The sequence below is a fragment of the Cryptomeria japonica genome, unplaced genomic scaffold, assembly GCF_030272615.1.
Source record: "Cryptomeria japonica unplaced genomic scaffold, Sugi_1.0 HiC_scaffold_98, whole genome shotgun sequence".
NCBI classification, from domain to species: domain Eukaryota; kingdom Viridiplantae; phylum Streptophyta; class Pinopsida; order Cupressales; family Cupressaceae; genus Cryptomeria; species Cryptomeria japonica.
In genome coordinates, this window is record NW_026728920.1 from 383850 (window position 1) to 395771 (window position 11922).

Below are 11922 nucleotides of genomic sequence, written 5' to 3' on the forward strand. Positions count from 1 at the left end.
TTGCTAGGGCGTCGGGTGTGCACCCGGCCCGGCCTACGTGCGTGCACCTGGACGGGGCGTCGTGTGCGTGCAGTGTCCCGTCTGCAACGCGGTGCCCACACACCACCTCGGGCGCAACGACCTGCGCTCACATGTGGGCCGAGTGCACCTTGGTGCATGTTCGGGGCGCCTCGGGTGCACGCTCGATCTTGCCCCGGTGCACCAAGGCGCTCGGTTTGCCCCGGGTGCGCACTTGGTGCAAGGTGGGCACCCAAAATAGGGATCAAGCACCAAAACACAAGTTTCGGGATGCAAAATGGGACCCAAGGACCACAAATGCGTTCCAAGACCCATGATGGGTCCACGAGAACAAAAATGTGTTCCGAGACTTAATAAACAAATATTGGGTTTTAGGAGAAGAAACATGCTCTGATGCCCAAAACGAGAATCGACCCCGAAAAGGCCACAGGCCAAAAGTGGGATGCGAGACAAAAAAAAATGGGACCCGAGGACCAAAATTGGGTTCCCAGGTCGAAGACAGGGCAACCGGACAAGAAACGACCTCTAAGGCTCGAAATGAGTCCCGACGACTAAAACTTGACAAGAAGCACCCATCAGGCACCCAACTCGACACCCATGGGATGCCGACCCACCCGGGCTTCCACCTAGCACACCTTGGCACCCACCCACCCTCGCACCCAACCTCGCACCCAACTTAGCACCTTTGAACCCACATTGGCACTCACCCTGACCCTGGCACCTTGGAACCCACATTGGCACTCACCTTGACCCTGGCACCCACCTTTGCACTCACCTTGGGACCCACCCTGGCTCCCACCTCGGCACCCACCCAGACACCCACCTTGGTTCCTTGGCACCCACCTTGGATCCTTGGCACCCACCCCGACACCCACCTTGGCACGCAACTTGGCTACTTGCCACCCACCTTGGCTCCTTGACGCCCACCCCGACAACCACCCCGTGACCTACCCTGGCTAGGGTTGGTGCACACCCACCCTGGTGCCCACCTTGGCACCCACCCCATGACCCACCTTGGCACGCACCTTAGTACCCACCCCGTTACCCACCCTAGGACCCACCCCGTGACCCACCTTGGCCAGGGTGGGTGCCTTGGTGCGCACAACTTGCCTGGGCTGCACACCAGGGCGGGCTCAAGATGGCACCCGCGTTCCGTTTTTTTCACTATCTTTCAAAACGGAAATTTTAAAATCTCATTTTTTTTTTTTTTTTGCCTTTTCTGGAAATTAGTGAAGGCAGCGCATCAAAGGTGCGCAATGCTGGTGCGAACCCGGGAGCGCTCCGATGTGTGCTCCAAGGTGCGGCGTGCACGAAGTCCGAGCCCGGCTTGCCCCGGGTGCGCACCTCGCGTGCACCTTCGCCGGGGTGAGCACCTTGGCTGGGTTGCGCGCCCTGGTGCGCACCAAGGAGCGCTCTGAAGTGTGCTCCAAGGTGCGGCGTGCACGAAGTCGGAGCTCGGTTTGCCCCGGGTGTGCACCTCGGGTGCGCACCTCGCGTGCACCTTCGCTGCGGTGGGCACCTTGGCTGGGTTGCGCGCCTTGGTGGGCACCATGCAGTGCACGAAGTCGGAGCCCGGTTTGCCCCGGGCGCGCACCTCCGCCAGGGTGGGCACCTTGGTGCGCACAACTTGCCTGGGCTGCGCACCAGGAAGGGCTCAAGATGGCACCCGCGTTCCGTTTTTTTCACTATCTTTCAGAACGGAAATTTTAAAATATCGTTTTTTTTTGCCTTTTCTGGAAATTAGTGAAGGCAGCGCATCAAAGGTGCGCAACGCTGGTGCGAACCTGGGAGCGCTCCGATGTGTGCTCCAAGGTGCGGCGTGCACGAAGTCGGAGCCCGGTTTGCCCCGGGTGCGCCCTGGTGGGCACCATGGTGCGCACCAAGGAGCGCTCCGAAGTGTGCTCCAAGGTGCGGCCTGCACGAAGTCGGAGCCCGGTTTGCCCCGGGCGTGCACCGCGGGTGGGCACCTTGGTGCGCATGCCTTGCCTGGGCTGCGCACCAGGGCGGGCTCAAGATGGCACCCGCGTTCCGTTTTTTTCACTATCTTTCAAAACGGAAATTTTAAAATCTCATTTTTTTTTGCCTTTTCTGGAAATTAGTGAAGGCAGCGCATCAAAGGTGCGCACCTCGCTGCCCACCACGGTGCGCAACGCCGGTGGGCACCCGGGAGTGCTTCGAAGTGTGCTCCAAGGTGCTGCGTGCACGTTGTCGGAGCCCGGTTTGCCCCGGGTGCGCACCTCGCGTGCACCTTCGTCGGGGTGGGCACCTTGGCTGGGTTTGCCCCGGCTGCGCTCCGAAGCGGGGTTATTGGAGCGCCGCCTCTTTTTTTGTCGGAGCGTTTGGTGGGGTTTCTCGCATTGGCTCTTCCCAGGCCCGGTTGCCACCCTGGCGCGCACGAAGTCGGAAGTAGGGTTAATTGCCCGGGTGCGCACCTTTGCCAGGGTGGGCACCTTACCTGGGCTGTGCACCAGGGCGGGCTCAAGATGGCACCCGCGTTCCGTTTTTTTCACTATCTTTCAAAACGGAAATTTTAAAATCTCCTCTTTTTTTTGCCTTTTCTGGAAATTAGTGAAGGCAGCGCATCAAAGGTGCGCACCTCGCTGCCCACCTTGGTGTGCTCTGAGGTGCGCACCCGGGAGCGCTACGAAGTGTGCTCCAAGGTGCGGCGTGCACGTTGTCGGAGCCCGGTTTGCCCCGGGTGCGCACCTCGCCTGCACCTTGGCCGGGGTGGGCACCCTGGCTGGGTTTGCCCAGGGTGCGCTCCGAAGCGGGGTTACTGGAGCGCCCCCTCTTTTTTTGTCAGAGCGTTTGGTGGGGTTTCTCGCATTGGCTCTTCCCAGGCCCGGTTGTTGGGTGCGCTCCCACCCTGGCGCGCGCGAAGTTGGAAGTTGGGTTAATTGCCCGGGCGCGCACCTTCGCCAGGGTGGGCACCTTGGTGCGCACACCTTGGCTGGGCTGCGCACCAGGGCGGGCTCAAGATGGCACCAGCATTCCCTTTTTCTCACTATCTTTCAAAACGGAAATTTTAAAATCTCGTTTTTTTTTGCCTTTTATGGAAATTAGTGAAGGCATCGCATCAAAGGTGCGCACCTCGCTGCCCACCTTGGTGTGCTCCGAGGTGCCCACCACGGTGCGCTCCGAGGTGCCCACCACGGTGCGCAACGCCGGTGCGAACCCGGGAGCGCCCCGATGTGTGCTCCAAGGTGCGGCGTGCACGAAGCCGGACCCCGGTTTGCCCCGGGTGCGCACCTCGCGTGCACCTTGGTGCGCACACCTTGGCTGGGTTGCGCGGCCTGGTGGGCACCATGGTGCGCACCAAGGAGCGCTCCGAAGTGTGCTCCAAGGTGCGGCGTGCACGAAGTCCTAGCCCGGTTTGCCCCGGGTGCGCACCTTCGCCGCGGTGGGCACCATGGCGTGCACGAAGTCGGAGCCCGGTTTGCCCCGGGTGCGCACCTCGCGTGCACCTTCGCCGGGGTGGGCACCTCGGCTGGGTTGCGCGCCCTGGTGCGCACCAAGGAGCGCTCCGAAGTGTGCTCCAAGGTGCGGCGTGCACGAAGTCGGAGCCCGGTTTGCCCCGGGTGCGCACCTTCGCCGCGGTGGGCACCCTGGTGCGCACCATGGCGTGCACGAAGTCGGAGCCCGGTTTGCCCCGGGTGCGCACCTCGCGTGCACCTTCGGCGGGGTTGCGCGCCCTGGTGCGCACCAAGGAGCGCTCCGAAGTGTGCTCCAAGGTGCGGCGTGCACGAAGTCGGAGCCCGGTTTGCCCCGGGTGCGCACCTCGCGTGCACCTTCGGCGGGGTTGCGCGCCCTGGTGGGCACCATGGTGCGCACCAAGGAGCGCTCCGAAGTGTGCTCCAAGGTGCGGCGTGCACGAAGTCGGAGCCCGGTTTGCCCCGGGTGCGCACCTCGCGTGCACCTTCGCCGCGGTGGGCACCATGGCGTGCACGAAGTCGGAGCCCGGTTTGCCCCGGGTGCGCACCTCGCGTGCACCTTCGCCGGGGTGGGCACCTCGGCTGGGTTGCGCGCCCTGGTGCGCACCAAGGAGCGCTCCGAAGTGTGCTCCAAGGTGCGGCGTGCACGAAGTCGGAGCCCGGTTTGCCCCGGGTGCGCACCTCGCGTGCACCTTCGCCGCGGTGGGCACCATGGCGTGCACGAAGTCGGAGCCCGGTTTGCCCCGGGTGCGCACCCCGCGTGCACCTTCGCCGGGGTGGGCACCTCGGCTGGGTTGCGCGCCCTGGTGCGCACCAAGGAGCGCTCCGAAGTGTGCTCCAAGGTGCGGCGTGCACGAAGTCGGAGCCCGGTTTGCCCCGGGTGCGCACCTCGCGTGCACCTTCGCCGCGGTGGGCACCTTGGCTGGGTTGGGCACCATTGAGCGCTCCGAAGTGTGCTCCAAGGTGCGCACCATGGCCCTCCAAGGTGCGCAGCATGGCGTGCACGAAGTCGGAGCCCGGTTTGCCCCGGGTGCGCACCTCGCGTGCACCTTCGCCAGGGTGGGCACCTCGGTGCGCACACCTTCTCAATGTTTTCTTGCCTTTTCTGGAAATTGGTGAAGGCAGCGCATCAAAGGTGCGCACCTCGGTGTGCTCCGAGGTGCGAACCCGAGAGCGCTCCGAGGTGCCCACGAAGTCGAAAGTCGGGTTAATTGCATTGTTTTCCCCGGGTGCGCTCCGAGGTGCGCAACATCGGTGCGCACCAAGGAGGGCTCCGAAGTGTGCTCCAAGGTGCGCACGATTCGGAGCTCGGTTTGCCCGGGGTGCGCACACCTTGGCTGGGTTGCGCACCCTTTGTGCGCTCCAAGGTGCGCACGAAGTCGGAGCTCGGTTTGCCCCGGGTGCGCACCTTCGCCAGGGTGCGCACCTTGATGCGCACGCCTTGGCTGGGCTGCGCACCTTGGTGGGCGCCATGGTGCGCACCTTTCGTGCGCTCCAAGGTGCGCACGAAGTCGGAGCTCGGTTTGCCCCGGGTGCGCACCTTGGTGGGCGCCATGGTGCACTCCGAGGTGCCCAAGATTGGTGCGCACCAAGGAGCGCTCCGAAGTGCGCTCCAAGGTGCGCAGGTGCGCGCGAAGTCGAAAGTTGGGTTAATTGTCCGGTTTGCCTCGGGTGCGCACCTTGCGTGCACCTTCGCCAGGGTGGGCGCCTTGGTGCGCACACCTTGGCTGGGCTGCGCACCCGGGCGCGCACACCTTGGCACCCGCGTTTCCTTCATTTTAAATTTTTTTTTTTTACAATCTCTCAAGTGGGAAATTCTATAATCTCAACTTTTTTTGCCTTTTCAGGAAACTTTTGAATGGAGCGCATCATTGGTGCGCTCCGAAGTGTGCTCCAAGGTGCGCACCTCTGGTGTGCTCCAAAGCTCTCTCCAGCTGCGTGCACCTGCCCCGGCCGCGCACCCGGCCCCGCCCAGCTTCGCTCACCTGTCCCGGGCGTCTGGTGCGGAACCTTAGAGTAAGAAACATCACCGTGCACCTTGGCCAACGTGCGCGACTCGACCGAGCGCGCACTGGCCGAGGTGCACACCGATTTCACCTGGGTGCGCGCGCAGCACCTCGGGCGCACCGGGGTGCGCGCACAACGCCCGGGTTGCACCGTGGCCTGTGTGCTCGGGGCGCCTCGGGTGCGCGCTCGGTGTCGCCCCCGCGCGCGCGGTAGTGCGGGCAGCGCACCCCGGCCCGGCCCGGCCCCGACGAGAACGCAAACGGGCAAAAGGTTTATTCAAATAGCATTGCGACGCCCGGCGAAAAACTAAAAAAGGGTGCAACACCGGGACTTCCCGGGAGGTCACCCATCCCAGTACTACTCCGGCCCAAGCGCGCTTAACTGCGGAGTTCTGATGGGATCCGGTGCACTAACGCTGGTATGATCGCACCCGTTATGAGCTTGTCGCAGTGTGTACTTAGCAAACCGCGACCCACGTGCGAATCCACCCCGGCCACCCACCCCCGTCGAGGTGCACACCCTCCCTCGCGAAGTGCGCCCCGTTCGCCAAGTGTGAGCCCTGCCCGGGTGCGCGCACCTTGCTAGGGCGTCGGGTGTGCACCCGGCCCGGCCTACGTGCGTGCACCTGGACGGGGCGTCGTGTGCGTGCAGTGTCCCGTCTGCAACGCGGTGCCCACACACCACCTCGGGCGCAACGACCTGCGCTCACATGTGGGCCGAGTGCACCTTGGTGCATGTTCGGGGCGCCTCGGGTGCACGCTCGATCTTGCCCCGGTGCACCAAGGCGCTCGGTTTGCCCCGGGTGCGCACTTGGTGCAAGGTGGGCACCCAAAATAGGGATCAAGCACCAAAACACAAGTTTCGGGATGCAAAATGGGACCCAAGGACCACAAATGCGTTCCAAGACCCATGATGGGTCCACGAGAACAAAAATGTGTTCCGAGACTTAATAAACAAATATTGGGTTTTAGGAGAAGAAACATGCTCTGATGCCCAAAACGAGAATCGACCCCGAAAAGGCCACAGGCCAAAAGTGGGATGCGAGACAAAAAAAAATGGGACCCGAGGACCAAAATTGGGTTCCCAGGTCGAAGACAGGGCAACCGGACAAGAAACGACCTCTAAGGCTCGAAATGAGTCCCGACGACTAAAACTTGACAAGAAGCACCCATCAGGCACCCAACTCGACACCCATGGGATGCCGACCCACCCGGGCTTCCACCTAGCACACCTTGGCACCCACCCACCCTCGCACCCAACCTCGCACCCAACTTAGCACCTTTGAACCCACATTGGCACTCACCCTGACCCTGGCACCTTGGAACCCACATTGGCACTCACCTTGACCCTGGCACCCACCTTTGCACTCACCTTGGGACCCACCCTGGCTCCCACCTCGGCACCCACCCAGACACCCACCTTGGTTCCTTGGCACCCACCTTGGATCCTTGGCACCCACCCCGACACCCACCTTGGCACGCAACTTGGCTACTTGCCACCCACCTTGGCTCCTTGACGCCCACCCCGACAACCACCCCGTGACCTACCCTGGCTAGGGTTGGTGCACACCCACCCTGGTGCCCACCTTGGCACCCACCCCATGACCCACCTTGGCACGCACCTTAGTACCCACCCCGTTACCCACCCTAGGACCCACCCCGTGACCCACCTTGGCCAGGGTGGGTGCCTTGGTGCGCACAACTTGCCTGGGCTGCACACCAGGGCGGGCTCAAGATGGCACCCGCGTTCCGTTTTTTTCACTATCTTTCAAAACGGAAATTTTAAAATCTCGTTTTTTTTTTTTTTTTGCCTTTTCTGGAAATTAGTGAAGGCAGCGCATCAAAGGTGCGCAATGCTGGTGCGAACCCGGGAGCGCTCCGATGTGTGCTCCAAGGTGCGGCGTGCACGAAGTCCGAGCCCGGCTTGCCCCGGGTGCGCACCTCGCGTGCACCTTCGCCGGGGTGAGCACCTTGGCTGGGTTGCGCGCCCTGGTGCGCACCAAGGAGCGCTCTGAAGTGTGCTCCAAGGTGCGGCGTGCACGAAGTCGGAGCTCGGTTTGCCCCGGGTGTGCACCTCGGGTGCGCACCTCGCGTGCACCTTCGCTGCGGTGGGCACCTTGGCTGGGTTGCGCGCCTTGGTGGGCACCATGCAGTGCACGAAGTCGGAGCCCGGTTTGCCCCGGGCGCGCACCTCCGCCAGGGTGGGCACCTTGGTGCGCACAACTTGCCTGGGCTGCGCACCAGGAAGGGCTCAAGATGGCACCCGCGTTCCGTTTTTTTCACTATCTTTCAGAACGGAAATTTTAAAATATCGTTTTTTTTTGCCTTTTCTGGAAATTAGTGAAGGCAGCGCATCAAAGGTGCGCAACGCTGGTGCGAACCTGGGAGCGCTCCGATGTGTGCTCCAAGGTGCGGCGTGCACGAAGTCGGAGCCCGGTTTGCCCCGGGTGCGCCCTGGTGGGCACCATGGTGCGCACCAAGGAGCGCTCCGAAGTGTGCTCCAAGGTGCGGCCTGCACGAAGTCGGAGCCCGGTTTGCCCCGGGCGTGCACCGCGGGTGGGCACCTTGGTGCGCATGCCTTGCCTGGGCTGCGCACCAGGGCGGGCTCAAGATGGCACCCGCGTTCCGTTTTTTTCACTATCTTTCAAAACGGAAATTTTAAAATCTCATTTTTTTTTGCCTTTTCTGGAAATTAGTGAAGGCAGCGCATCAAAGGTGCGCACCTCGCTGCCCACCACGGTGCGCAACGCCGGTGGGCACCCGGGAGTGCTTCGAAGTGTGCTCCAAGGTGCTGCGTGCACGTTGTCGGAGCCCGGTTTGCCCCGGGTGCGCACCTCGCGTGCACCTTCGTCGGGGTGGGCACCTTGGCTGGGTTTGCCCCGGCTGCGCTCCGAAGCGGGGTTATTGGAGCGCCGCCTCTTTTTTTGTCGGAGCGTTTGGTGGGGTTTCTCGCATTGGCTCTTCCCAGGCCCGGTTGCCACCCTGGCGCGCACGAAGTCGGAAGTAGGGTTAATTGCCCGGGTGCGCACCTTTGCCAGGGTGGGCACCTTACCTGGGCTGTGCACCAGGGCGGGCTCAAGATGGCACCCGCGTTCCGTTTTTTTCACTATCTTTCAAAACGGAAATTTTAAAATCTCCTCTTTTTTTTGCCTTTTCTGGAAATTAGTGAAGGCAGCGCATCAAAGGTGCGCACCTCGCTGCCCACCTTGGTGTGCTCTGAGGTGCGCACCCGGGAGCGCTACGAAGTGTGCTCCAAGGTGCGGCGTGCACGTTGTCGGAGCCCGGTTTGCCCCGGGTGCGCACCTCGCCTGCACCTTGGCCGGGGTGGGCACCCTGGCTGGGTTTGCCCAGGGTGCGCTCCGAAGCGGGGTTACTGGAGCGCCCCCTCTTTTTTTGTCAGAGCGTTTGGTGGGGTTTCTCGCATTGGCTCTTCCCAGGCCCGGTTGTTGGGTGCGCTCCCACCCTGGCGCGCGCGAAGTTGGAAGTTGGGTTAATTGCCCGGGCGCGCACCTTCGCCAGGGTGGGCACCTTGGTGCGCACACCTTGGCTGGGCTGCGCACCAGGGCGGGCTCAAGATGGCACCAGCATTCCCTTTTTCTCACTATCTTTCAAAACGGAAATTTTAAAATCTCGTTTTTTTTTGCCTTTTATGGAAATTAGTGAAGGCATCGCATCAAAGGTGCGCACCTCGCTGCCCACCTTGGTGTGCTCCGAGGTGCCCACCACGGTGCGCTCCGAGGTGCCCACCACGGTGCGCAACGCCGGTGCGAACCCGGGAGCGCCCCGATGTGTGCTCCAAGGTGCGGCGTGCACGAAGCCGGACCCCGGTTTGCCCCGGGTGCGCACCTCGCGTGCACCTTGGTGCGCACACCTTGGCTGGGTTGCGCGGCCTGGTGGGCACCATGGTGCGCACCAAGGAGCGCTCCGAAGTGTGCTCCAAGGTGCGGCGTGCACGAAGTCCTAGCCCGGTTTGCCCCGGGTGCGCACCTTCGCCGCGGTGGGCACCATGGCGTGCACGAAGTCGGAGCCCGGTTTGCCCCGGGTGCGCACCTCGCGTGCACCTTCGCCGGGGTGGGCACCTCGGCTGGGTTGCGCGCCCTGGTGCGCACCAAGGAGCGCTCCGAAGTGTGCTCCAAGGTGCGGCGTGCACGAAGTCGGAGCCCGGTTTGCCCCGGGTGCGCACCTTCGCCGCGGTGGGCACCCTGGTGCGCACCATGGCGTGCACGAAGTCGGAGCCCGGTTTGCCCCGGGTGCGCACCTCGCGTGCACCTTCGGCGGGGTTGCGCGCCCTGGTGCGCACCAAGGAGCGCTCCGAAGTGTGCTCCAAGGTGCGGCGTGCACGAAGTCGGAGCCCGGTTTGCCCCGGGTGCGCACCTCGCGTGCACCTTCGGCGGGGTTGCGCGCCCTGGTGGGCACCATGGTGCGCACCAAGGAGCGCTCCGAAGTGTGCTCCAAGGTGCGGCGTGCACGAAGTCGGAGCCCGGTTTGCCCCGGGTGCGCACCTCGCGTGCACCTTCGCCGCGGTGGGCACCATGGCGTGCACGAAGTCGGAGCCCGGTTTGCCCCGGGTGCGCACCTCGCGTGCACCTTCGCCGGGGTGGGCACCTCGGCTGGGTTGCGCGCCCTGGTGCGCACCAAGGAGCGCTCCGAAGTGTGCTCCAAGGTGCGGCGTGCACGAAGTCGGAGCCCGGTTTGCCCCGGGTGCGCACCTCGCGTGCACCTTCGCCGCGGTGGGCACCATGGCGTGCACGAAGTCGGAGCCCGGTTTGCCCCGGGTGCGCACCCCGCGTGCACCTTCGCCGGGGTGGGCACCTCGGCTGGGTTGCGCGCCCTGGTGCGCACCAAGGAGCGCTCCGAAGTGTGCTCCAAGGTGCGGCGTGCACGAAGTCGGAGCCCGGTTTGCCCCGGGTGCGCACCTCGCGTGCACCTTCGCCGCGGTGGGCACCTTGGCTGGGTTGGGCACCATTGAGCGCTCCGAAGTGTGCTCCAAGGTGCGCACCATGGCCCTCCAAGGTGCGCAGCATGGCGTGCACGAAGTCGGAGCCCGGTTTGCCCCGGGTGCGCACCTCGCGTGCACCTTCGCCAGGGTGGGCACCTCGGTGCGCACACCTTCTCAATGTTTTCTTGCCTTTTCTGGAAATTGGTGAAGGCAGCGCATCAAAGGTGCGCACCTCGGTGTGCTCCGAGGTGCGAACCCGAGAGCGCTCCGAGGTGCCCACGAAGTCGAAAGTCGGGTTAATTGCATTGTTTTCCCCGGGTGCGCTCCGAGGTGCGCAACATCGGTGCGCACCAAGGAGGGCTCCGAAGTGTGCTCCAAGGTGCGCACGATTCGGAGCTCGGTTTGCCCGGGGTGCGCACACCTTGGCTGGGTTGCGCACCCTTTGTGCGCTCCAAGGTGCGCACGAAGTCGGAGCTCGGTTTGCCCCGGGTGCGCACCTTCGCCAGGGTGCGCACCTTGATGCGCACGCCTTGGCTGGGCTGCGCACCTTGGTGGGCGCCATGGTGCGCACCTTTCGTGCGCTCCAAGGTGCGCACGAAGTCGGAGCTCGGTTTGCCCCGGGTGCGCACCTTGGTGGGCGCCATGGTGCACTCCGAGGTGCCCAAGATTGGTGCGCACCAAGGAGCGCTCCGAAGTGCGCTCCAAGGTGCGCAGGTGCGCGCGAAGTCGAAAGTTGGGTTAATTGTCCGGTTTGCCTCGGGTGCGCACCTTGCGTGCACCTTCGCCAGGGTGGGCGCCTTGGTGCGCACACCTTGGCTGGGCTGCGCACCCGGGCGCGCACACCTTGGCACCCGCGTTTCCTTCATTTTAAATTTTTTTTTTTTACAATCTCTCAAGTGGGAAATTCTATAATCTCAACTTTTTTTGCCTTTTCAGGAAACTTTTGAATGGAGCGCATCATTGGTGCGCTCCGAAGTGTGCTCCAAGGTGCGCACCTCTGGTGTGCTCCAAAGCTCTCTCCAGCTGCGTGCACCTGCCCCGGCCGCGCACCCGGCCCCGCCCAGCTTCGCTCACCTGTCCCGGGCGTCTGGTGCGGAACCTTAGAGTAAGAAACATCACCGTGCACCTTGGCCAACGTGCGCGACTCGACCGAGCGCGCACTGGCCGAGGTGCACACCGATTTCACCTGGGTGCGCGCGCAGCACCTCGGGCGCACCGGGGTGCGCGCACAACGCCCGGGTTGCACCGTGGCCTGTGTGCTCGGGGCGCCTCGGGTGCGCGCTCGGTGTCGCCCCCGCGCGCGCGGTAGTGCGGGCAGCGCACCCCGGCCCGGCCCGGCCCCGACGAGAACGCAAACGGGCAAAAGGTTTATTCAAATAGCATTGCGACGCTCGGCGAAAAACTAAAAAAGGGTGCAACACCGGGACTTCCCGGGAGGTCACCCATCCCAGTACTACTCCGGCCCAAGCGCGCTTAACTGCGGAGTTCTGATGGGATCCGTTGCACTAACGCTGGTATGATCGCACCC

General features: G+C 63.6%; 2 non-coding genes across 2 annotated transcripts; both read right to left on the minus strand.

The window, feature by feature from the left end:
- Positions 1–5769: 5769 nt before the first annotated feature.
- LOC131864973 (5S ribosomal RNA) lies at positions 5770–5888 on the minus strand. The gene has a single exon (XR_009363699.1). It is a non-coding gene; the product is annotated as a 5S ribosomal RNA (ribosomal RNA).
- A 5915-nt stretch (positions 5889–11803) lies between these two features.
- LOC131864980 (5S ribosomal RNA) lies at positions 11804–11922 on the minus strand. Its single transcript, XR_009363706.1, has one exon. It is a non-coding gene; the product is annotated as a 5S ribosomal RNA (ribosomal RNA).